Source organism: Kogia breviceps, chromosome 1 (assembly GCF_026419965.1).
Source record: "Kogia breviceps isolate mKogBre1 chromosome 1, mKogBre1 haplotype 1, whole genome shotgun sequence".
In the NCBI taxonomy this organism is placed as follows: Eukaryota; Metazoa; Chordata; class Mammalia; order Artiodactyla; family Physeteridae; genus Kogia; species Kogia breviceps.
The window spans coordinates 56,369,679-56,394,752 of NC_081310.1; the positions used below are offsets into that span (position 1 = coordinate 56,369,679).

The 25,074-nt window shown below is 44.0% G+C and overlaps 1 protein-coding gene and 2 pseudogenes across 1 annotated transcript in view; all 3 read right to left on the reverse strand.

Annotated features, from left to right (window-relative positions):
- Nucleotides 1-25,074, reverse strand: part of CD247 (CD247 molecule) — an 80,224-nt gene that overhangs the window by 52,509 nt on the left and 2,641 nt on the right. The gene's annotated exons all lie outside the window — the stretch shown is intronic.
- Nucleotides 7,124-7,447, reverse strand: LOC131745428 (V-type proton ATPase subunit e 1 pseudogene; annotated as a pseudogene).
- On the reverse strand, nt 17,673-19,109 carry LOC136793117 (heterogeneous nuclear ribonucleoprotein A3 pseudogene; annotated as a pseudogene).

A 25,074-nucleotide genomic window follows, 5' to 3' on the forward strand; every position in this document is an offset into this window, starting at 1 on the left:
TGTAAAATGGTGCAGCCACTGTGGAAAACAGTTTGGCGGTTCCTCAGAAAATTAAAAATAGAACTACCACATGATCCAGCAATTCCACTTCTGGGTATGTACCCAAAAGAACTGAAAGCAGAGTCTAGAAGAGATATTTGTACACCCATGATCATAACAGCATTATTCACACTAGCCAAAAAGTGGAAGCAACCCAAGTACTTACCAACAGGTGAATGGATAAACAAAATGTGATATATACCTACAATGGAACAGTACTCAGTCTTTAAAAGGAAGGAAATTCTGACACATGTTACAACATGGGTGACTCTTGAGGACATTATTCTAAGTAAAATATGCCAGATACACTAGGAACAATATGGTATGATTCCACTTATATGAGGTACCTAGATAAGTCAAATTCATAGAGACACAGAGTAGAATGGTGGTGGCCTGGAGCTGGGGGGAGGGGAGCAGGGAGAGTTATTGTTTAATGGGTATAGTTTCAGTTTTGCAAGATGAAAAGACTTCTGTGGATGGATGGATGGTGGTAGCTGCACAATGATACAAATATACTCAATACCACTAAGTGTCTACTTAAAATGGTTAAGGGGGTAAGTTTTATGAGTATTTTACCACAATAAAAAATGGCAGGGGGGGGTGTGGGATTTAGAAGCACATACTGTTAAAACAGTCATAGGCGTTAAGACTGTCACATTCCACATCTGTGAGGGAGGAGGAGAGAAAGAAGAGGTGAGCAGTTTAGGAGTCATCGTGGGTAGGCCGCTTGTCCACAGAAAGATTTAACCCTCATAGTGTTGAGGAAAGCAGGAGACCTTGCCTCTATCACCCCATCCATTATTCTCCGGTTCACTGTCACTTACTTTTCTGAGTCCAACGTGTTCCACTGCTTTCAGAGATAATGGTAGGCAACAACTTGTAAAATTTAGAAGCTGATGTGTATGAAGAAAAAAAAAAACCAAAAAAAAGAAACACCAAGAAAACAACAGGCTGGTGAGGTCTGTGAAGCCTCTTACTAGCAGGGAGGGGAATTTCCCTCTCCCTTCATGTAGGCTGTCATCTTCAGCTACAAATCATCGACAACCTCCCTGGCCAGGGTTAGCCCCAGGTGGGGAACACCACATCCCCCCAAAACCTCTTTTTGAACTGACAGTTTATTTTGCCCCAAGTAGGATGTGAGAAACCACTCAAATCCTTCTCAAAAGGACCCTGCTGTAGGTGGGTGTGAGGGAAGGAGGCTGAGCCAACGGTCTTGCCCAGGGATACCCAGCATGGTGTCAGCTTGGAGGAGCAGGTCCCACAGTTACAGAAGGCTTCATTCCCCGGATGCCATGGGGTCTACTGGGGGCAGACAGGAAGGCAATGGGGAATGGCAGGTGGGGAGAAGAGGTTGGATATTTTTTGTATTCCATACATATTCCACTTCTGGGCAGGTGAAAATGATTCCACTGCCACCCTCAAACCTTTCCTGCCTCCCCTCCCTCCATTTTCTAAATTTTTCTTCTCTTTTCTTTCCAGCTTCCCCTTTCCTTCTCCAGCTTTCCCCTTTCTGCTTCATAGAGTAAGCATCAAGAGATAGCTGTTACGACATAGAGATCAGACTTGTGGTTGCCAAGAGGGAGGGGGGGACGGAGAGGGATGGACTGGGAGTTTGGGGTTGGTAGATGCAAACTACGTATTACATTTAGAATAGATAAGCAACAAAGTCCTACTGTCTAGCACAGGCAACAACATCCAATCTCCTGGGATAAACCATAGTGGAAAAGAGTATTTTAAAAAGCATGTCTAGGGCTTCCCTGGTGGCGCAGTGGTTGAGAATCCGCCTGCCGATGCAGGAGACACGGGTTCGTGCCCTGGTCCGGGAAGATCCCACATGCCGCGGAGCAACTAAGCCCGTGAGCCATGGCCGCTAGGCCAGCGCGTCCGGAGCCTGTGCTCCGCAACGGGAGAGGCCACAACAGTGAGAGGCCCGCATACCGCAAAAAAAAAAAAATTTTAAAAAAAATAAAATAAAATAAAAAAGCATGTCTATATGTGTAACACTGAGTCTCTTTGCTGTACAGCAGAGATTGGCACAGCATTGTAGATCAACTATACTTCAATAAAAAACAAAAAAGTTGCAAAAAAAAAAGAGAGACAGATGTTGCTTAGTTGAGCTCTTTCTCAGTGTCGCCTCTGGGTTAAGGGCTAACACAGGTTAAGTCTTTGGATCCTCACAACAGCCATATGAGATAGGTGTTATTGCATCCATTTTACGGATAGGGGTGCTGAGGCTTTGAGAAGTTAAGTTAAATGTCCAAGGTCACACAGTTAGAATATGGCAGAGCAGGATTTGAATGCTGATGGTCTGCCTTCAGAGCCAAGACTCGTCACTCTGTTGCTGTATATTTTGCAAATTCTCTTCCATTCTCTCATTCCTCTTCCCTATCTTCTGCCTTCCCTTCCTTTTCCTAATGAAGTATGTCTGATGATAATGGTGTCAGTGGGGAATGGAGGAGAAGTCTGACTGATAAGGAGAGGAAGAGAAACCTTTCTTGGTCTTGACCACCATGGTTACAAACGGCCATCAGCTCTGCCCTTTGGAGAGCAGGCCAGGAGGTGTGTGATGTGTATCCTGTCACACGTGAGATCTCCAACACATGGAGATAAGCCTGGAGTTTAGGAAGCTTCATGAGGAAGGTGGGTGATGCAAAGTTTGGGCCCATGAATGCATCAGAGGCAGGCTCCAGGAAGCAGGGACACTGAGGGGAGGGGAGACCTAGCAAGTCTACTCCCGGGAATTTATTCCAAGGAACTAACCCCAAATGTGGATATAGATATATGCACAGGAATGCCCACAGCAGCACTGTTCATAATGCATCAAAATGTGAAACCATTTAAATGTCCAACAATACGCACTGGTGGCATAAATTATGGCACTCTATGGGCACTAAAATTGATATAGAGAAATACTTAACAAGAAGGAAAGATGGCTATGATTTATTGTTCAGTGAAAAAAAGTTACAAAACTAAATGCACATATTCAAACCTTGAAGGATAGTCATCAACATACTAATGAGTCTTGGTAGCAAAATTTTTTAAAATGATTTTTGTTTTCTCTTCGTTCTTTTCTATATTTACTAAGTTTTCCACAATAAGTATGCTTTGACCTTGTAATCATTAAAATATGAAAAATGTTGTGTTTTAAAGTGTGTGTGTTGGACTTCTCTGTTGGCCCGGTGGTTAAGAATCCGCCTGCCAATGCAAGGGACACGGGTTCGATCCCTGGTCTGGGAAGATCCCACATACCAGGGAGCAAAGCCTGTGCACCACAACTACTGAGCCTGCGCTCTAGAGCCCACGAGCCACAACTACTGAGACTGTGTGCCACAACAAGAGAAGTCACTTCAACGTGCACTGTAATGAATAGTAGCCCAGGCTCACCACAACTAGAGAAAGCCCGTGTGCAGCAACGAAGACCCAATGCAGTCAAAAATAAAATACATAAAATAAAAGTGTGTGTGTTGTAGGTTCTAAAAGCAGGTATTAAAATCCACCCAATTTTAAATAGGATGCAGTAGAATTGTTGACTTCCAAGTCATCTTTTGCTTATTTCTCATTTTCTTTAGTATTCTAGGACAGGAGAATGTTTCTTGGTGGTGAATTACTACTTTTTGTGGCAGCATCAAGTAAATAAGGACACAAAGATTGTAAATATTGTTGGTATTTGATTTGGAAACAGTACTGATCTCCTTGGATACCTATTATCTTAGAATTTGGAGTTAAAATAAGACACAGGGCTGGGGAAGGGAGCCTGGCAGAGCTCTCTCTGCCAGGGAGAAGGGGCACTGGGCTGGGAGTCCATCCTGGGCTGAAGATCTAGAACCACAAACTGTCAATTGGAACAAACCTAGACCTCTCTATAGAAGGGGCACCGAACCCCATCCATGACCTGAATTCCACCTCCAGCATCTTTCTGGCTCAACCACCAGCTTCATGATTCTGTTACCTCCTTTCTTGGGGCCAGTGAACTAAAGGGATTAGGACAAAGGAGATCTCCTAGCTTCTTTACCAAGCATAAATTCCATGATGCAGAGGGGAAGAGAGATGGTACTAAAAAAGTCTCCTTTATCATTTTACCCAGAGCTATCCTGACCAAATATTCTATTGAGGATCTGGTCCTTTCTCCTTGATGCCTAGTATAGACCCTGCTGCAGATGTGTGATGGGTGCTAACAGCTTGGCTTTGGGATCCTGACCGTGGCAGCTCTCTGCTACCCTTCCTGTCCTCCAGCCTCTCCTCCAGTCCTGGCCAGGGCAGTGACTTCTGTGCTGCTCAGGTCAAGAGCTGCCTTCCCATCTGCCCATCTGTTCACATTTCTATCCCTCTGTGGTTTAGTGACTTTGGTTGTTTTTCACATCCCAGAACAGATCAGCTGCTAAAACCAACAATGCTTTGACATATTTCTACATGAATCCACACCTTTCCGACCATTTTTTCTGGAACACTCAGGTCCCTCAAGAGTGAAAGGAACAGGGACATTGGAGAGAGAACAGGTGGAGGGGGCCTTGAGGGAGCTAGAGATGGGCACATGCTTCAGAGATCATCAGAAAACACTTGAGATTAGCCCAGACAGACCTGGCCACTGGCAGACACTCCATTTGACATTTCTAACTTTATCTGTTAGAAATGTCAGGCATTCATTCTTTTTAAATTTATGTCAGGCATTCATTCTTTTTTAATTTATAGTAATAGAAAACATTTATTACAGTGCTACTATGTGCCTAGCTCCATCTGAGCCCTTTAATTCCCAAATTCCCTTTAAGGTAGGTAGAGTTATTTTGATTTTATAGAGGAGCAGACAGTTTCAGAGAGGTGTAGTCACTTGACCAGGGTCACCTAGCTAGGTAGTGATAAAGCCAGAATTTCGATTTAGGTCTGGTTGCCTCCTAAATCTATGCACTTTCTACTTCCTGCTGAAACTGACCTCCCTCAGTCCCACAATCTGGATGGAAATGCAAATGGAAGACAGAAGGAGGCACTTGCCAACTGTGGATACCCAATGTCAAGTGGCTGCTTTTCCACGATTTATAGCTGTTGCCCTTGGGAAGAGCTGTCAAAGAGCCATTCTCACAGGACAGCCCTGTCGGGGAAAGTGATTAGCAATGGATCTATTGCTAGCCTCCTGTGCTGGTCAACTTAATGACCAAAATGAAGTCAGACTAGATTGTCCATCAGGGCCTAACCTATCAATGAGTGATTAACCCACAAAAATGATGACTTTAATCCAGCGATTCTCAGCCAGGGGCAGATTTTGCCCCCTAGGATTTTGGCAACATCTGAAGACATTTGAGGTTATCAAAACTTGGAGGTGCTAGGGGCATCTAGTGGGTGGAGGGCAGGGATGCTACTAAACATGCTACAATGCACAGGACTGCCTCCCACAGCAAAGAATTATCCAGCCCTATATGCCATAGTGCAGAGGTTGAAAAGCCCTGCTCCAAGCACTCAATCAAAAGGTATTTGACACACCTGGAGACCAAATACCAAAAACAGTAGCTATTTTATTCCTGCAAAATTGTCACTAGGGTTAAACTGTACAAGAATTAGTGGTGACCAAGGTATCCACACCCTGTTAGGCTAGTCATTTGGCATTGTATATTTTTTCCAGTTTGCCTTCTTCAAGAGTGGCCCATGGAATTTACTTAGCCCTTCTTTGGGTTAAAATCAGGAATGGAAAATTTGACCTCTAAGAGGAAAATAAATAGAAAATGAAAGTATGTGTAATAATGGAAGCTCATGTGAAAATTTTAGTTGAGTGTATTCTTTTCTATAAGGTTGCTCACCCTGCTGCATGCCACCGCTCCAGGCCACAGATAAACCTACAACCTGTCCACACATAACTTTCTGGGAGAGGAACTTGGATTTGGACCCAGAAGAATGGAATTCAATTTCCAGCTCTACCAATAACTAATCTTGAGCAAATCACTTATCTTTTTTAAGCTTTAGCTTCTCCACCAATAAAAGGGGGCTAACCTATACATTTCAAAGGGATGTGAATTTTTCATGAAGTAATTTACATTAAAGCACTTGGCAAAACTATAAAGTGTGATCGAAGCACTCACAAGATGATGATCACACACACACAGAGGGCTTCTCCTCCATGGGGCATGTGGGTTTTCTTTATTAGATTTTTCCACATTATCACTGCCTATGTAAGTTTCTCCTGGGTGATATTCTATTTCTTATGTTGCACTGGAGAAATACTCATTATATCATGAAAGGGAAACTGAATTCAACTTATTTTACTCATGTCCCAAAGGAGATTACTGCTTCTGAGAAGACAATACATCCTTTACAATGAGAAGGCTTAGGATGATTAGGCAGACAATGTGTATGATGTAGCTTTCCATTTTCCCAATGATGAGATCTTGACATCACACAATGCTTTCTTTTCCTTTTTTCTTTTTTTTTTCTCCATAGAAAGCAGAAAAATAATTTATTCCAAAAGAGGGCAGAAATAAGAAATTCATCCTGAAAATCTACTTTGGTATAGTTCTGGTGGAACAGATTTTCCCTCTGAACATGTTCTCCTACTGACTGCCCTACTGGAGTCTTATTGTCATGTAACAGTTTTTAAACACGTTGCTGATTCTCATATTGTAAGCAGGCAGAAGCCATCTTCAGATCCACAGTTCCCAAGGTGAGAGTAATGTTATTTCTCAGAAGAACAGCACTTTCTATCTCGGAAGATTACATAAACATTTTTATGGAGGCAGCACAGTTTAGATTCAATGGCACATCATTCATCAAAGTGTAAAAAAGGTGACAGGAAAAAATACTCATTTCTAGGGCTTCTCTGGTGGCGCAGTGGTTGAGAATCCGCCTGCTCATACAGGGGACACAGGTTCATGCCCCGGTCCGGGAAGATCCCACATGCCGCGGAGCGGCTGGGCCCGTGAGCCATGGCCGCTTAGCCTGCGCGTCCAGAGCCTGTGCTCCGCAACGGGAGAGGCCACAACAGTGAGAGGCCCGTGTACCACACACACAAAAAATACTGCTTTGTAGAATAAATATTCAAATGTTATGTGAACGTTGAAGGTAGCTGACGGCCAAAGTGGGCGACTCAAGGAAGGTGGTCTGGCTATGGAGGTGATTTTGCATCTAGATGAGTTTTCTTTGTGACCTCAATGACTGAGCACTGGAGAGCAGGTCTTCTTCCTGAAGGCCAGTGATGCTTGAAGTACCAGATGGTTTCATTTTTCAACTGTGGTCCAAAGAGAGGGTTGAGTTGGGCCAGAATTGCAATCAGCCAAAAGAGACAGCAGCAAACCGAACAGGTCATCAACATGGTGATGATAACTCCCCGGTTGGGACCCTTAGGGATGAACCAGGGCACCAGGAAGCTGACGAAGCCGCAGAACACACTCATCATGATGAGAGGCACGGTGAGGCCGGTATATGCCATGGTTACTGCGGGAGGCGCCAGCCGCTGCCCCACTGCCTCACATTGGTCCCACTGGAAGTCTCAATGCCTTCTTGTCCTACAATAATTCTTACCACTTTGAGCCAGACTCTTACTGCTCTATAATTCTCATCTGTTTTTGTCTTTCTTTAACTTAACAGGATGATGGAGTTTTACTCTCAAAACCAACACAATTTCAAGGGTTAAAGAAGGCTGAAAATAGAATATGCCATCCTTTTATTATAACCTGAATTTAAGATTAGAGAGGTGGCCTGTACACGTACGTGTGTTATTAATTAACTTTTATCTGATGATCTCGAAGCACGGGTAGCAATTCTAACACACATGATTTCTCATAATTGCCCCCCACCCCTTGCCTGTAAAGGCTTGTTATGCAGAGCAGAATTATTATGAGGACAATTAAGCTGTGTGTTGTGATGTGCTGTGAGTTCCTGAGAACAGAAACTCCTGTGACTAAACTCTCCATGAACGGAGCAAATCAGAGAATAATAACAAGTGCATTTATCACTCAGGCCAGCCGAATCACATTGGGGTTTCCATTTCACTTTAGTGAGAGAGCTATCGACCTTGAAGATACTCCCCCAGCAAATGTAGGCCATTTTTTGTTTTAAGCTCACACCTGTGCTATCTGCTCACTGGAGCCAACCACCCACTCCAGCTGTGCAGCTGCCTAAGGAGGGCACCTCAGGTGTCTCCCTGGTACTATGGGCTGGGATCAGGCAGAGATGGGCAGACACTTACTGACAGGGCCTCCTTTCAGACGCAGAGCTGGAAAACCAGGCATACGAAGTAGTGGAGGTAGATTTGGACCCAAGCATCTGACTTCTGATCCCATTGTTCTTAACCAGGGATGGCAAAATATGGCCTACGACCCAAATCTGGGCAGCTGCCTGCTTGTAAACAAAGTTTTCTGGAACATCGCCATGCTTAGTGGTTTGCATATCGTCCATGGCTGCTTTGTGTTACTCCAGCAGAGTTGAGTAGTTGTGAAAGAGACCTGTGGCCCATAAGCTTAAAATGTTTACCATATGGTCCTTTGGAGAAAAAGTTTGCTGAGCTCTGCTTAACCACTGGGTTTCATTCGAGAGAGTCCAATGGTAAATAGTTTAGGCATAAAAAGAACACAAACAATGTCAGGGTCCTTGCCTCCAGAATCTTTCATTTGGAAAAGTAACGTGTAACTACATACATAAAAAGTTAATTAATAATACAGGAGTTGAATGATGATGTGAGTCAGCAATATACGACAGCCCAGGGCACTAATATTACGAGCTGGTGTATACCAAGTGTTCATGAGCTACACACAAAGCCCAACACTTTTCATGCATTAAAGACTTTGTTCCTCACTAAACCCCTCTGAGGGAGGTATCATTACCCACAATAAACAGATGAAGAGCCCCAGATCCAGAAAGCCTTTATTTGCCCCAAGGACACACAACTGGAAATTACCGAAAGTAGACTTTGAACTCAGTAAGTGTGACTCCAGAACCCATGCTCTTTATCATTGATTGAGAGGGGCAGACAATGAAAGCCTGAGGAGTTCAGTGAAGGGAGGGATTATTGCGGGCTGGGTGGGCTGCAAAGGCTTCAAAGCAGAGATGGGGTCTGAGCAACGCCAAGGAGGATAGAGGAGAGTCTGAGAAACCATCCTCCCCATGTGAGGGAAGACCACGCCACACATTAGTCATGACCAGCTAGCCCTGGGGAAGGGACTTGGCCAGAGGACAGGGCTTTCCTAGAATTAACCACTCCTGGGCCCATTCAGAACATCCAGTAAGTGTTTACCAGCAGCCCTCGATCAATTGCATCCAACCCCATTACCACACATCAGTGGGTGGGCCCTGAACAACTGCAAATGGTGCTGGCAGGAAGTACGGGCTGCAGGTGGCTTGGTGGTTGTCCCTGTGACCCAGGGAGAGAGCCCGAGGCAGGTCTGTCTTAAAGCCTATGGGGAGACATGTGGTCAGGAGCACCCTAATTGCCCAGAGAGAGATTCAGACCTGGTCTCAGCATTCCACACCATAGCCCCCTCCTCTGATAGCACCTCTTCCTGCAGTCGTATTCATGATGGAGCTCAGCACAGTGAGGACCCTGGGAATGGCAGGCATCAAACCTAGGTGGCACCACTTACTAACGACAAGTCCTGAGACTAGTCTCTTAGAGCTTTGGTTTTCTCACCCATAGAATGGAGTACTGATGCCGAGTACCTCATGGGGTTGTCATAAGACTGAATGAGCTATGTGATGGGACCCTATGTGGAAACACCGGGTGCATGCAGACACGCGATAAACATCATTAGAGATGGAAGTTAAAGGTAAATGGAAAGTTGGCTACAAGGGAAAGAATCTGAAATAAATGAAGACTGTTCTGCTTCAGGATGTGGTTCCTTTCGCCTAAATCAGTTGAGCAAGAAGGACTCCTTGCTGACGATGTGAACCTCACAGAGTGGCCTTCTCTCACAAAGGAGGGGGACATTTTCCAGCAGTAGAATAAAAGCTGTGCTGCTTCTAGTCAACACTCTCCTCTCACAACCTCCCACACCCACAGCCCAGAGCTCCCTGAGGCGCTGGTTGCTAGCAAGAAGAGAAAAGGAATCCTAGGAATTACTTTCTTTGTCATGAATATCCTTTTAATACATCTTCTTGTCCCTTTCCTGCCTCCTAATTCTCTCTCTCTCTCTCTCTGTCTCTCTGTCTCTCTGTCTCTCTCTCTCTCTCTCTCTCTCTCTCTCACACACACACACACACACACACACACACACACACACACACACACACACACAATCTTCTTGCAACAGCAGAGAAAATCAAGGTATCCCTAGTCCTGGTCTACATATCTGTGTTTGTAAACAAGCATGTCTCACTAGAGTCAAAATGTATTCTTAACTAAAACACATTCACAAGGCCTTTCCTTGCAGTCAGGGCCTTCATCCAGTTTCTCAAATGCTCATGGACTGCAGAAAGCTACAGAGAAATGGCCAATTCCTGGTGACTCCTGGCAAGAAAAACATGTTTGAAGCATTTCTTGACTCAGAACTGAACTGGAACCACCCTGCCTTACTGCTGGGGCCCCCCGGCAGCTGTGACCTGGAAACACAAATTCGTCTGTTCTTCCTTCACCAGCCAAGGAGACCACACAGAAGGCAGGAGGTGCCAGCCACAGCTGCCACCCTAGCCCTTCCTCCTGTCAGGGCCCCTCTGCCATCCAGACCACTGCTATGTGGAGTCAAGATGGAGCTTGGGAAAGGAGGGTCTGGAGCAGGTAGAAGAACTGTCTCAAAATCCAGAACAAGCCCTGCCTCTTGAATTACCATTCAGATTCATTTTGAGATTGCAGAATGTGCTGGCAATGTTTTTCTAAAGGGCAACCCCGGTGCTCCTGAGATGGGAAGCACCCTCCCCTCTGACATGTTTATTCCATCTTCCGGAGGGAGGGAGGGGACCAAGTTCGCTCAGCAACCCCACAGTCTGCATCTACACCAGTCACTTCAGCAGGAGCTTGACAGTCAACCAGGCTGGAAACGAACACCTATGCCTTGAGCTAGAAGGATCTCCCTTAGCGATACCTAATGGCAAAGACCCCGGTGCATTTAACATGTTTCTTTCCCTTCCTCATTGAGCCACATCATGGAGAATAACAATCAGTGTTCAAAACAAATAAATCAAGCCATCATAGAAACAACTCTTCCAGATAGTCTTGGGAGAGGTTGAGAAGTATCTTCTTGTATTTAGGTAAGAAATTAAAATGATGACTCAAATCATAATTTCAGCAAGGGACTTGTTACATGGTGCTTGGGAAGTTTCACAATCTCTCTGTACCCCTGAGGTACCGTTTTCAAAAGGGTGTCTTAGTTTGGGTTCTTCCAGAAGCAGACCCTGAGACAAAGATTGGAATACAGTTACTTTATTTGGGAGATGTTCCCAGGAAGCATTGGTAGGTGTTATGGATTGAACTGTGCCCTGCAAAAGACTGTTGAAGTCCTAACCCCCCTCCCCCTACCCAGTACCTGTGAATGTGATCTTATTTGGAAATAACGTGTTGGCAGATGCTCAAGTTAAGATGAGGTCACTGGAGTGGGCTCTAATCCAATAGGACTGTGTCCTTATAAAAAGGGGATGTTTGGACACAAAGACAGACTGGGCCATGTGGAGATGGAGACAGAGATCAGGGTGATGCATCTACAAGCCAAGGAGTGCCAAAAATTGCCAGGAAACAGCCAGAAGCTAGGGGAGAGGCATGGAACAGATTCTCTCTCAGAAGGAACCAACCCTGCTAACACACTGATTTTGGACTTCTACCCTCCAGAACTGTGAGAGAATCAATATCTGCTTTTTAAGCCAACCAGTTTGTGGTACTTGGTTACAGCAGCCCTAGGAAATGGATATTGCAAATACGTGCAGGAGTCTGGTCGGAACAGGAAGGAACTCAATAAGGGAAGCCTTATTGGCTAGCTACCCCTGTTAACAACAGGGCTTCGTCACGCTGGCAAATTCGAGGAAACAGCCTGGAACAGGGAGTGCAGAGTTACCACACATGATGGCAAAGCCTTTTGGGTCAGAATTCAGTCACTGGCTGCAGGCTGCTCCAGCAGGGCGTTAATTCTCCTGCACTGGCAGCCTGTAGGTGCACAGGATGGAGCAGACTCCAGGGCCAGAGCTAGGCCTCGGGCCATGAGGTGCAGATGGCAACAGCTGGAAGGCAGGCCAGGAGCTGAGCGGGAGGCCAACGTGGTATGAATAGGCACCATCCACTACAAAGGACGTGCTAAACTTTCCTCTGCTCTTGGGAGTTTCTGTTGCAGAATTTAATACATAGGTTATGTAAGAAGAGTAAAGTATCATCGGCCCCTCTTTTCATTGGAACAATCCTGACAATCAGTGCCCCAAAATGTCCCCCCAATCATTTGCCTGTTCTGATTGCCATGGAGGTGTGAGTAGGGCACGATAGTTGCTCAAAAGGGATGGAGCTTCTAAGCCCTTACCTGGGCATTTGCACTCATGCTGCTGTCATGCCTTTGATATATACTTCCCTTTCTTGGGGTGTCTTCCTCTCCTCTGCTTTGCATTAAGTCCTACCCAATCAAATCCTTTGACCCCAAAGTGCATCCCTTTACTCCTCCAGCCTAGCTTTCTGATAGCCCTCACATTTTGAACCACTCAATATAGTCCTCCATTGAGCTTTTCTCGATCTGTATTCTGTAGGCCATTTAATAGGGGTTCCCTGAAAAAATAAATGCCAAATGGGGTCAAATCAATTAGCACAGCACTGCATGCTATATCTCCCTCTCTTCCTCCTGGGGATGTGTAAGGCACATTTGCAGAGAGAAGGTTCTGACAAGTTCTGCCAGGGATGGGCAGGGACCACTAAGAGCCCTCGCTGGTGTTTCCTGATTTCCTGAGGTAAGACATCCTGTTCTTAACACCAGATCTGCCTTTTCCCAACTTTTTGTGGCAAACAAACCCCAACTCCTCCCTCTAAGTTTATGACAAATGTAGGCTCCTATCCGCACCCAGAGGCAATATGGTTCACAGTGGGGGCCAGGTTGACTGGGGCCAAAGTCCAGCTCTGCTAGCTTTGTACCCCTAGGCCTCAGCTCCCCACCTGCATAATGAGGACACCAATAAAAGTCCCACAGGATTAGCTGACCTAATGCGTGTAAACAACACAGAAAACAAGCTCCTCTCAACAAGTGTTAACTGTTACTGCAGCTCTCATATCACTTTACCAGACTATTCGGATACATCTATCAGCCCTCGAAACTGTGAGTTCTCCAAGCACAGCAACTGGGATTTATCACGGTGCGGCACCCGACATGTAATAGTGCTTCCTCAGAAAATACATTTAGGATGAATTAAGGCACGGCTATGCTCTGCATTTTATTTCTACCTCTGATAATATTTCCGACAAGGAAATGTATCATTAAAACATACCCTCTTCATTCATAGAAAGATTACCTGATTTTTCTCTCATTGGTTTTAGTCTTCTCTCTCCAGCTAGATTAACCTAACAGATGCCCTGTCATGACTAGAGATGAGTTTGTCTGTCAGGGCATTGGATCAGTGGGTCACTGTCCTTGTGGTCACCATGGCCCCGGGGCAGTCACAGCAGAGATGTTTAAGCTCTTAAAAGGAAATTCTTCCAAGTCCAAGGGGTCAATCCTGCTCACCCCAGGGAGGTCGTCCATTGGTGAACAACTGACAGGAAAATCTGGGCACATCCTTCCTTAAGAAAATTAAACGTGTCTGTCTATGCTACGATAATCCAATAAGTGAAAATTCACACTCATGAAAATAGCTAAATTAGAAAATGAACCCTTGCATTGCTAAATGATTCGATAAACACTCTCCTAAGTATATTTTAAGTGTTGTTATAATATTCTCTTCCACAAAACTTTCCAAGGGCCTCATCTAGCAGGGGAAGGTCCCCTTGTATGTAGCTGATATTTTCTTTTTTAAAAAGCAGTTTTGGGCTTCCCTGGTGGCACAGTGGTTGAGAGTCCACCTGCCGATGCAGGGGACGTGGGTTCGTGCCCCGGTCCAGGAAGATCCCACATGCCGTGGAGCGGCTGGGCCCACGAGCCATGGCCGCTGAGCCTGCGCGTCCGGAGCCTGTGCTCTGCAACGGGAGAGGCCACAGCAGTGAGAGGCCTGCGTACCACACACACACACACACAAAAAGCAGTTTTGTTGAGGCACAATTTACATACATAAGGCATTTTCTGAACCTATATGTACTAATAATATACGGAATTTGGGTCACTTGTTCATTCATTAAACTTTTATTTTATACCAATAAAAAGCACTCTAGCTCGGTGTGTGTGTGTGTGTGTGTGTGTGTGTGTGTGTGTGTGTGTGTGTGTATTTAGCTTTCTTTTTGCCTGTCCACTGTCTGCCTTGCTCCTGACAGGATTCTGGGAGGAGTGCTGACTTTATTTTCTCCCAGAGGCTGCAGGAGAGTAGGTCCTGTGAACCAAGGCCCTCAGATAGCCTTCTGTCTTGTAGGTGGGCAGGTCAGGGCCTGTGGCACTAATGGGCAAAAAACTTAAAAACAATGGGAATTTGATCAAATGAGGCTCCCCAGCAGCATCAACTGTCCCTATCCGGGGTTTCCTCCTGGTAGGGATGACCCAGTGCTTTTTTGCACCTCCTGAAATAGTTGAAGGCTGTCCCCCTGCTTATGGAAGTGGCCAGTCTGCCACCGACAGGGCCTCATGGCTAGAATGAACTAACATGGTCCTGCCAGCCACAGCCCTCTTGCAGTCGCCATTCCAATGTGAGGCCTTGTTACACACACCTGAGATCCAAGTGCCCAGCTCAGGAAACACCATTCCTTTACAACAGGGGAGGCTGGTGGTCCAGAGGAACGATAGCTGGAGTGAGAATCAAAAATCCTGGGTTCAAAAGCTGACTCTGCTACATGACATTTGGCTGATTTATTGATCTCTTGGACCACTGTTTCTTCCCTGGTAAAATCCAGAAGTAGAACTTGAAGGTATCTAACGTTTCCAGCTCATATATTCCGTGATTCTGTCATACCAGAGCAAGGTCACAGAAAATCTTTCCTGAGAGGCTCCGTCTACTGTTCTTATCACTGAAAGTACAACTACTGACAGCATCCCCCATGCCCACCTCTGCTAATCACAATATTACCACAGGCCCCTTCTGATTACAAAGTAGTTACACTACATGAGAGGTGCATTCCTTATGATTCTGCAAAATTCAAGTTAATTTCTCACAGGAATAAATACAAAATCAGAGTCACATTATTGTAAATAGTGCACATAAATTGAGACCTTACTAAGTTTTTGTATTGCATTATTTTGAATTTACATAATTCAAAATCCCATTACATGGGATTTGTTTATTCCCTTGGAAAGGATTTTTTAAAAACCTTCAGGGAAAAGGAATGAAGGTGATGGGAGAGAAAGATAATGTCATAGGGTCAAACTTGGAGAAAGACCATGGGTTTGAAGGAACTCTACACGGAAAGCATCCAGGACAATAGAGAGGACTCCCTAGAGAGGACCCAGTGGCACAATACCTGCTTCTTTGAGTGATCATTCTGCACTGAATCTGAGATGATTAGCCAATTTTGAGGCTAGATTTCTTTCTTTTTTAAGTTGAAATTACTCCAGGCTTGAATGCTGCTGCAAAATATTCAACCCCAAATTTTAAAATCCCGTAGCAGCCAAATCCTCTGTTTATCCCTTGGCACAGAGGAGCCATTTTGTGCTCTTCAAAATGGCTGACAGGAATTTTCTGAGGAAGCTAATGGTCTGAAACCAAATCAGCAGTTAGATCGGCTTTGGGTCTGAGGCTTTATGTTTAGAGCCATAGCTAGAAACAAACAGATGTGTTTTTTCCAAACTAAAGAAATCAAGAAATTGTCATGAATATAAAAAGCTGCTCTCCAAACCTTCCCTTTCACATCCTCCCCACTGGCCATTTTGGATTGCAAGAGTTTGTGATTATAACTTTATTCACAATCTGTTTTTGGTTTCCAAGTATCTCCCTCTCCAAGATAAAATTACAAAGCTTTGAAAATTAGAGGCACCCTTCCCCTCACCCCAGAGAGCTATTCCTGACGAGATACTCTGTTGAAATGGAAGGAATTTGCTTTATAGCGGCCTCCCTTGTGGAATTATGGATGGGAACATTTAACAATACAGCATTTGCAATGGGCAGGTGAGAGCTGGCCAAGTTTTTAAAGGGGATTTCACAGGCCAGGTCAGCAGGCAGATGGATGGGTGAGCTGCAGTGGATACAATTATTTGACTTTCTGAGCTGTTCTTTTGAAGCCTCTACACTTAATAGAAAGAAAAATAATAAGCCTTTTTGCCAACCTTTTGTAGCTCAATCTTTATTGTTCCCACCGAAATCCAAAGAAAACAGACAAGATTCATTTTGTCCAGAAAGCATTTGTGTATTTTATATAGGTCTGGGTTTTGAAGCATTGATAGTGAAGTGGGAGAAAAGACAAAGATTTCTCTCTAATCTGAAGAAATCAAAGCGGGGAATTTCTGAAGCTCTCTAGCCTAGCTCAAAATAGTCTTGGTTGGTATCTCCTGATATACGCCTCCTTTGCTACTAAACTCAGCATGGAAATTAGCACAGGCTCACAAAATGATGAAAATTAGACCAGACCACAAAGAAGCAAGCCTGTAGGAAATTAAGACTTTTTCATAAAACCTGAGAACATGACCTATAGAACTAGGGAAGCTTTCTTTTACCTGTGGGCTCTCAATCACTCAATATCCATCTCCAATACACCGGCCTCGTCAATGGACTGGTTGGGCCAACCATCTACAGAATTGTTTGTTTTCCTTGGGGCACAAGAGAAGTGCTTGGTAAATATTTACTCATTGGTAAGTCAAGTGGTTTACCAGATGACTTGTTTTTGTTTTTGTTTAAGTTAAAAATTCCTTAATTTTTATTCCTGGTACCACTATCACTATTTACAAGACAATATACCTGACGTAAGGAAATGAAAAAGACAAATCTACAAGACATAAAAGACCTCAGGAATGTACATCTAACTGACACTACATTGCAGTAATCAATAGCTGCACTTTTTGCAAACTGTGGCTATGACAGTCCCGAACAAGGAGTTTTCCTGTTTAAGCTGTAGTAACTTTTCTGACTACGGATCCTTGTTCCTTCTGTAGCACATTTTTACAGTTCCTCTAATGCACTTGGAACGACTGCCTCACAGCAACCTGCAGCTTTCCTGATGACTCCTCACTCTCTCCTGCTAAGAACTTCAACCCTTTTCTGCTGAGTTTTTAGAATCTTCTGATTCCATATCCACCCCTCCACTATCAGATCCATAACCGCCAACACAGGGACTGCTCAAGCTTCTTCCACCAAAACTGCCCCCCTTCATGGGTCCATAATTTGATTACTGTTGATCACTATAATTTCCAAAAATCATTATAGTATCCTCCACTACCATAGTTACCACCGCCAAAATGTCATCATCATATGATGATTATAATCATCATATCCTCTGCCACCGCTAGCATTTCTACCACCTTGGTTTGCATATCCTGGTCCACCACGACGTTAGCCTTCTCTAAGGCTATAACCAGGACCATCACAATAGTTGCCACCATCACCTCCACATCCATTATATCCACTGTCATCCTGCTGCCACCACCTACCTCCACAACCACAGGCTCCTCTTCAACCAACGTGTCCTCCATGACCCATTAAGTTGCCACATCTACCTCCCTCTTTGCAATCCCACAGACTGCAATTTCTTGCTTAGAAAAGGTCTTTTTCACTTCACAGTTTATGCCCATTGAGAGTGTGGTGTTTCTGAACAACAGTTTTATCAACTGTATCATGATCATCAAAAATCACAAAAGCAGATTTTCTCTTTTTTCCACTCTGCCTGTCTTCCATAACGTCTATGATTTCAATCTTGCTATACTTTTCAAAGTAGTCTTTTGAATTAAATTCTTCTGTTTCTTCTTTAATGCCACCAAGAAGAATTTTCTTCACTGTTAGATGGACTCTACAGAAGTCTCTCTAGAAAGAGCTCTCTTTGGCTTCACCACACACACATCAGCCTTGTGTGGTCCAGCACACGTTGCCGCATCCACCTCGTGTGACTACAAGAGTAAGTCACAAAACCAAAGGCCCTGGGATGTTTGGTTTGGGGGTCTCTCATCACCACACAGTCTGTGAGTGTGCCCCACTTCTCAAAATGTTCAGCACTCAGACCACCAATGAACAGTTTTCTCACTTGCTCTGGTTCCTTTGGATCATGGCCATGGTGCAAAGATATGTATAATTCTAAGTACTTTAGCAAGAATGGCAGATCAAGAAGTATTTTAAAGCAGCAAACTTTTTTTTCTTAATTCATATTTTCAACTGGGTGTTGCAAAGAAAAGACAAGACACAGAATTAAATTCTCATCGCCTTAGAAAGGTCTGTAAGGCCTAAAAATGCGCCATTTGCACCATTTTCTGCCAGGCACCTCCTCCCTTTTCCTTTGAATTCCATGCTCTCTTTCCCAACAGAGGAGCAAGGTGGCCCTTGTGGGCAAATGTGCCATTCAGATGGTTTGAAAAACCAGATATGAAAAATAACTATCAGTCTGGCTATACGAACTCTCAACAGCCAGAATGGGTCACCACAAGCCACCTTATTATTGAATTGCTTATCTATTCTGAGGGCAGGAAGAAAGAAAAGCATCAAATGTATTTGGACTCTTTTAGTCAAAACTCAGAGGATGGCCACTGTGGGAGGAACTGGTGAGAATTTGGGGAGCTGGTGACATTTTCTGCTAATGGGTACATGTTCCTGAAACTCTGTGTGCTGGGCCTCCACTCTGAGAAGGGCTCACCGTTGGGAACTATTTGTGTTGGGTTTTTAACCTTGAGTTATGAGAACAACAATTTTCCACCTTCCTTTGTCACCTCAACGTTGGTAACAATGTCAACAGTGGGTCTGGGAGATCCCCAGGTATGCAGACTTCGTTATAAGGGGAAGACAGGGTTTCCACAGGTCAGGGTGGGAGTAGGGTAGGCATTCTAAGTAGAGGGAACTGGGAGGAAGGTGGAAAGAAAGAAAGACAGCAGGCTTACTTGGGAGATGGCAGAGTTCTGAGGGCAGTTGGGAGACCTGAGACGTCTCCACATCTATGAAGAAGCTGCTCCCACCTCTCCATGATCCTAGAGATTCTAGCTTGGACAGAAGTTTTCTTGACTCCCTTCTGCACAGAATGCCTGGAATGGGCTCAGTGAAATCTCAGCCCTGCCATTCTCCTGCCTAGCTGGCCAGTTCTAAGCTCAAGCAATGTTTGCCCTTCCTTCTACAGAGCTGTCCGGCTGCCACCAACCTCCTCTTAAATGCACACATTATACACAGAAAACCACTCACTGGTGCACACAGAAAGACTTACCTGCAGACGCAAGACACGTCCATCTGCATACAGACAGGCGCACACACAATGCACCCACACGCTGGGACACACTGGAACACGTGCACAAACACACAGCCTCACACACACCTTCACATGCACACTGGGGCACGGCATCTGTATCCCCAGCAGAGCACACAGGTAAACACACCAGCACATGTGCGTGCTGCACCCGCGCCGAGCTATAACCCGCAGGACGGGGCCTGGGCACAGGCTCGTCCCACGCTGCAGCCCCCCTTCAGCGGCCTTCTCCCGGGAGCTCGCTGCTCTGGCCAGTCGGCCTCCCACAGCTGCAGATTGAAAGCCCCCCGCCCCACCCCCAGGCTGTCTCTTCTACTCTGCCTGTGATACCTCCTCCCTCCAAGTCTCCACTGACACACCCAGCCTGCATGAGGAAAAGGCGGTCCTAACTCAGGGCCGACATTCACATTCACATGATGGCTTCGAGCCAGTGCAACGTCTCATGCTGGGGACCTGGTGAAATGAAGGAACACACAGCTGACTTTCTAGTATCTACAGCGACAGAGAGAAGTGGTGATTTGTTTAATCCTAAACAGTGGTATTAGTTTGTGTTCTGAGCCGTCTTCCCCAACTCCAGGGTTTGGCAAAGGCAATGCACCTGTAACCCAGCAGCCCTGCAAATATCTGGAGAACCTCTCAGAGACTTCTCCTTTCCCAGCCCTCCTCCCATTCAGCTTGGGGAGTGGCCCCACTAAGAGCCACCCATATCCACAATCTGGCAATTTAATGCTTCCACTCTCAGCATCAGATTTCTTGGTTTGCTTTGCTCCAGTCAACAGCAAAAGGGTTTGCACTCCCTGAGCTCAGCCCAGGCAGATGCAAGTGGACTCAAGGCTAAAATCTGACATAAGAAATTAAGAACTGAGGGCTTTCCTGGTGGCGCAGTGGTTAAGAATCCACCTGCCAATGCAAGGGACACGGGTTCGAGCCCTGGTCCAGGAAGATCCCACATGCCACAGAGCAACTAAGCCCATGTGCCACAGCTACTGAGCCTGTGCTCTAGAGCCCACGAGCCACAACTACTGAGCCCGTGTGCCACAACTACTGAAGTCCGCATGCCTAGAGCCCATGCTCTGCAAAAAGAGAACACAACGAGGAGTAGCCCCTGCTTGCCACAACTAGAGAAAGCCCGTGTGCAGCAACGAAGACCCAACACAGACAAAAATAAATAAATAAATAAATAAAATTTATGAAAAACAAAAAAGAAATTAAGAATTCATTATAGATATTTGTCATTTAAAGGTAATTTTCCCACTCCTTGAGGATTTATATAAAAAAACAAATCTCAACCCCGCATCTGTGTGTAATAGTGTGCTATTCTCTTAGAAAACCTCACCCCACAAAACCTTACACACTGTATGAAGATACATTCTTACCAAACAGATTGGTTAACGGCTACTATTTAGGATCAAGTTTTCTCAAATATGATTTAATTTACACTTTGATTTACATATTTGAGTTCCACCTATGCATAACATGGTCGGTGGGGGAGAGGACAGGGGGGCAGTACCTGCACACACAGAAGGAGGCCAGTCCCTCTAGAGAAAAGCTCCGAAATAGGTATATTTGTTAACAGCAAAACAGAAAATATGGATTTTACCAATTGGGGAGAACGTGATTTCAGAACTGTAATAATAGGCCAGAGAAAAATGCAATTCTATATTAACAACCAAATACTTCATACTCAGCAGAAAAACGTATATTTAAATGAGAATATTCAGCATCAAAACAATTATTTTTTCAGAAATTGAGAGGAAAATCATAATACGTGCTTACTAAGGGGAAATACCTTCAAAACTCTGCTTCAGAATTCAGTCATCTGATGTATAATACTGCAAATTGACAGCAGGCCTGGTAAACAGGCTGCATAGAACATTCAAGAGCACATACCTTGAACAAGGGATCAGAGAAACCGTGTTTGGAGCCTGGTTCTACTTTTAGGCGAGTCACCAAACCTCTGAACCTCATTTTCTTTGTTTATAAAAAAGAATCTTAAAATCAATACTTTTTCTGCTACTTGCCATTGGATGGTTATGAATGAAGGTGCTGGAAAGCATTTTGTAAATATAAAGGGACGACTGCACTAACAGAACAGTTGTCTGGACCAGCGAGGATCCTGCCTGTCTTTGTTTGAACGCATTCTATTTCTTTTTTTCCCCTTGAGCCTGCAAATTAGTTGCTGAGTAGAACAAATCATAACAGGCAAGCAAAGCGGACAGTGGAAGCTGCTAACATTTCCACCACAGCAGTTTAGATGCTTCAGACCTCAATTTGCTTTCTCTTCAAGTCAGTGCTCACCAACAAAGTCCTTGTGTGGCCATAAATCTGCATCCAACGCACCAGCATAAGGGACAAGGCAGAAAATGTTGGAATCTGTCCTTGGATTTTTCACAACAGAGGCTCCCACTGGAGAATTAAAAATATTGTGATAAGGGGGAAGTCCGCATGTTTTTTTAAAGTTCTAAGTTTATTGTTTATTTGGAGCTTCAGGGAAGAATGAAGTTTAGGTTCCTAATTCTATGAGCCAATACCAGTGGGGTGGGAAGCTAGGTAACTTAAACGTTCTTAAAAACTTGGTAATAGGGCTTCCCTGGTGGCGCAGTGGTTGGGAGTCCACCTGCTGATGCAGAGGACACGGGTTCGTGCCCCGGTCCGGGAAGATCCCACATGCCGTGGAGCGGATAGGCCCGTGAGCCATGGCCGCTGAGCCTGCGCGTCCAGAGCCTGTGCTCCGCAACAGGAGAGTCCACAACAGTGAGAGGCCCGCGTACCGCAAAAACAAAAAAAAAAAAAAAAAAAAGCACCTTGGTAATTACAAGACCATACACAATTCATTTCACAGATGCGAAAACTAAAGAGATTCCTGCCCAAGTTTACTGCAATTTAGTGACAAGGCAAGACAAAGAAAGCATGTGTACCAGGGTTTCCACTTTCTTCCACTGGGAAAATGATACACTTTATTTTGTAGGTTGAGAAACTGAGGCACACATGATAATGACTACTGCTTTCCGAGCACCTCTTGTGTGTAGGCACTTCCGAGCAGTATCTCCACTCTACGGTGCTCTGCGTGAGGTAGACATGGTTACCGCCATCTCACAGAGGAAGAACGGGGCTCCGAAGGTAGGCAACTGGCCACAGATCAGGACTTGGATCCAGATCTTTCTGGTTCCACGGTTTCCTCTCTCCCTCCACCCTATCGCCTGCTCCAGAAAAGATTATAAACACTTGCAGATGGTCAGAGAGTTAGGGAAAAACACCCTCTTTCCTTGACAGAAAAACTGTTTAGACGTCAACAGAAGTCTAAAGTATCCTGTGAAATGTTCCTTTACTTTAACCTATTCCTTTAATTGTCAGCCCTGGAGAAATTAGCCCAAGGAAGTAATTCAAAAGAAATTTTAAAAGCTACAGATGTAAAGATTTTCTTGCAGCATTAGCTATAATAACAAAAATTAGAGAGCTCAAATGTCCAACAATAATGAAATAGTAAAGAAAATAGGATGCATAAACTATGGACATTTACATAGTGATTAAAAACAATCATAAGGCTAAGTATCAAAAAAGATGCTCAGAATAAAATATTAAGGAAAAAAAGCACTTGAAATTATTTTTGTAATAACAACTATATAAAGATATTTAAACACTTATAAAAATACTGGAATGGAATATTTTTTAAATTTATAACTTTCTCTGATTTTATGACATTTTTGGTAAAATACCTCAAATTAAGAGAGAGAAAAAAAATGATAGCTAGTTGGGATATTTACTTAGTAACTTAGACCAATTTGGACTATAATGATGAGATATCCTGTTATTTTTTTTCTTTCTATATTTTGAAGCAGTTGGGCAATTGAATAATGCGATTTATGCTATAATCCACAAACTCTTATTTTTCTCCTTGGTGCCTTTCATTAGTTTATTAATTCATTAGTTAATCTCCAACGGTGGTAGTCTTCTTTATTTTCTGCTTTTCCCTAGTGTTAAAGCCAAGTCAGAAAAATGAGCATCTTTCTTTGTCTAATTTTCGAGATATAGTGTTAGTTGAATCATATGAAATTATCATTTTTGTAGGTCCCAAATAAATGAATATAGGAAATTTCATACGGTCCAACCAGAAAATTTTAACAATGGTAGGATTTTGTCTGAAACTGTCCTTGTAAATCATTTTGAATCCATCTGTTTACTCAAACTGCCCTGTCCCCTCCACCAGCTCAGTTTCTGTGTTTTTTTACTTTATCTAATGCTAAGTTCTCTAGAAGAAAGGTCCAAATAATGCCACTCCAATATACAACCCCCCTCCCTAAACCATTAAAGTGAATTTAGTCACATGGAAAGGTCTAGATTTCCTTCATTCACCCACCTTTCAATTCACTCAACAAATATTTATTGCATGTGATCTCTGCTCCAGGCACTATGCTAAGTGCTGGGACACATCCCTGAGCAAGACTGAAGCGTCTTTTCCTTCAGAAAACATAGACTGTGTTTGAGACTGGTGGGAATGGCTATGTATGTGCAGTGACTAAACTGACTGTTTTGTTTCAAGTAACAGATCAAATGACTAGTGTGATTATTTTTTAACCAAATGGACTTTATGTTTTCTCAAATTGATTAAATCTACCATCACTTTAATGTTAATAAGAACTAGCCCTGGCCCAAGCAGAGAAGAAATTTATTTTGAACTATCGTTGCTATTTATGTAATCAGTTAGCTGACCCATAGGTAAATAAGGCTCAGGAGAAAAAGGATTACAGAGTGTGTGTTTGGACAACTCTAAAGCAAGACAGTTCCCTAACGGTGCCTGAATCCTTCAAAATAAAACAAGACACAGTGCCCAGGGATTCTTGAAAGTAAATGTGTATATCCAGTGAAAAATTAAATCTAATTTTTTAAAGACAGAGGCAAAAATAAAAAGAATTTGAAAATAAATTCAGCAGTGGTCATTCACCTAAACAAGAGTTTCCCAGCACTGTTTCTGGGAGGTGTTTTGCAGCAGCAGATGTGTAAACAGGCCAGCAAATCTGAGAACTGCCAAGGTAGAAAATGAAGTAGATCATCTGGATGAGCAGAGCCAGATGACCAGAGGTCAAAATAAACCATTGGTGAAGATGCCATCGATGAAAAACTTTTCCTGGCATCGCATAAAAGCTTCCCTCAAGCCCAGCTCCAAGCAGTTTAAGCAAAGGTCTGGTTTCAAGGAGTGTTCATTTAAATACCTTGGTCACTGTGCATCCACACCAACCATTTGGCTGCAAATTCTGGATGACCACCTTGACCAGTGATGACCAGGGGGACTGTGTTCTAACTTGCTCCCCCGAACTACTTGTATGTATTGTCAGTCATGTTTTCACTTTGGGGGAATATCCCTTACAGAATAAGTGTCTAAAAAAAATAGAAATGGTAGCTGTGATGCTCATCCTATGACCCAGCAAAGTTTTGATGCTTGTTCACAATTGGGCCCACTGCTGGGAGGGATCACTGCTATGTTCCTGAGCTGTTACAGGTATGCTCAGAAACCAAAAGAAGGATGAGCTGCATTTCAACAGATGGAGAAAATGCCCAGTGCTGCTTTACAACACAATCAAGAGCAAATTAAGAATCCTAACCATGGGTTTCCATTTCCTGTCCCTGGATAATGAGAACAAGAAAACAGGCCAGGATGTAATAAT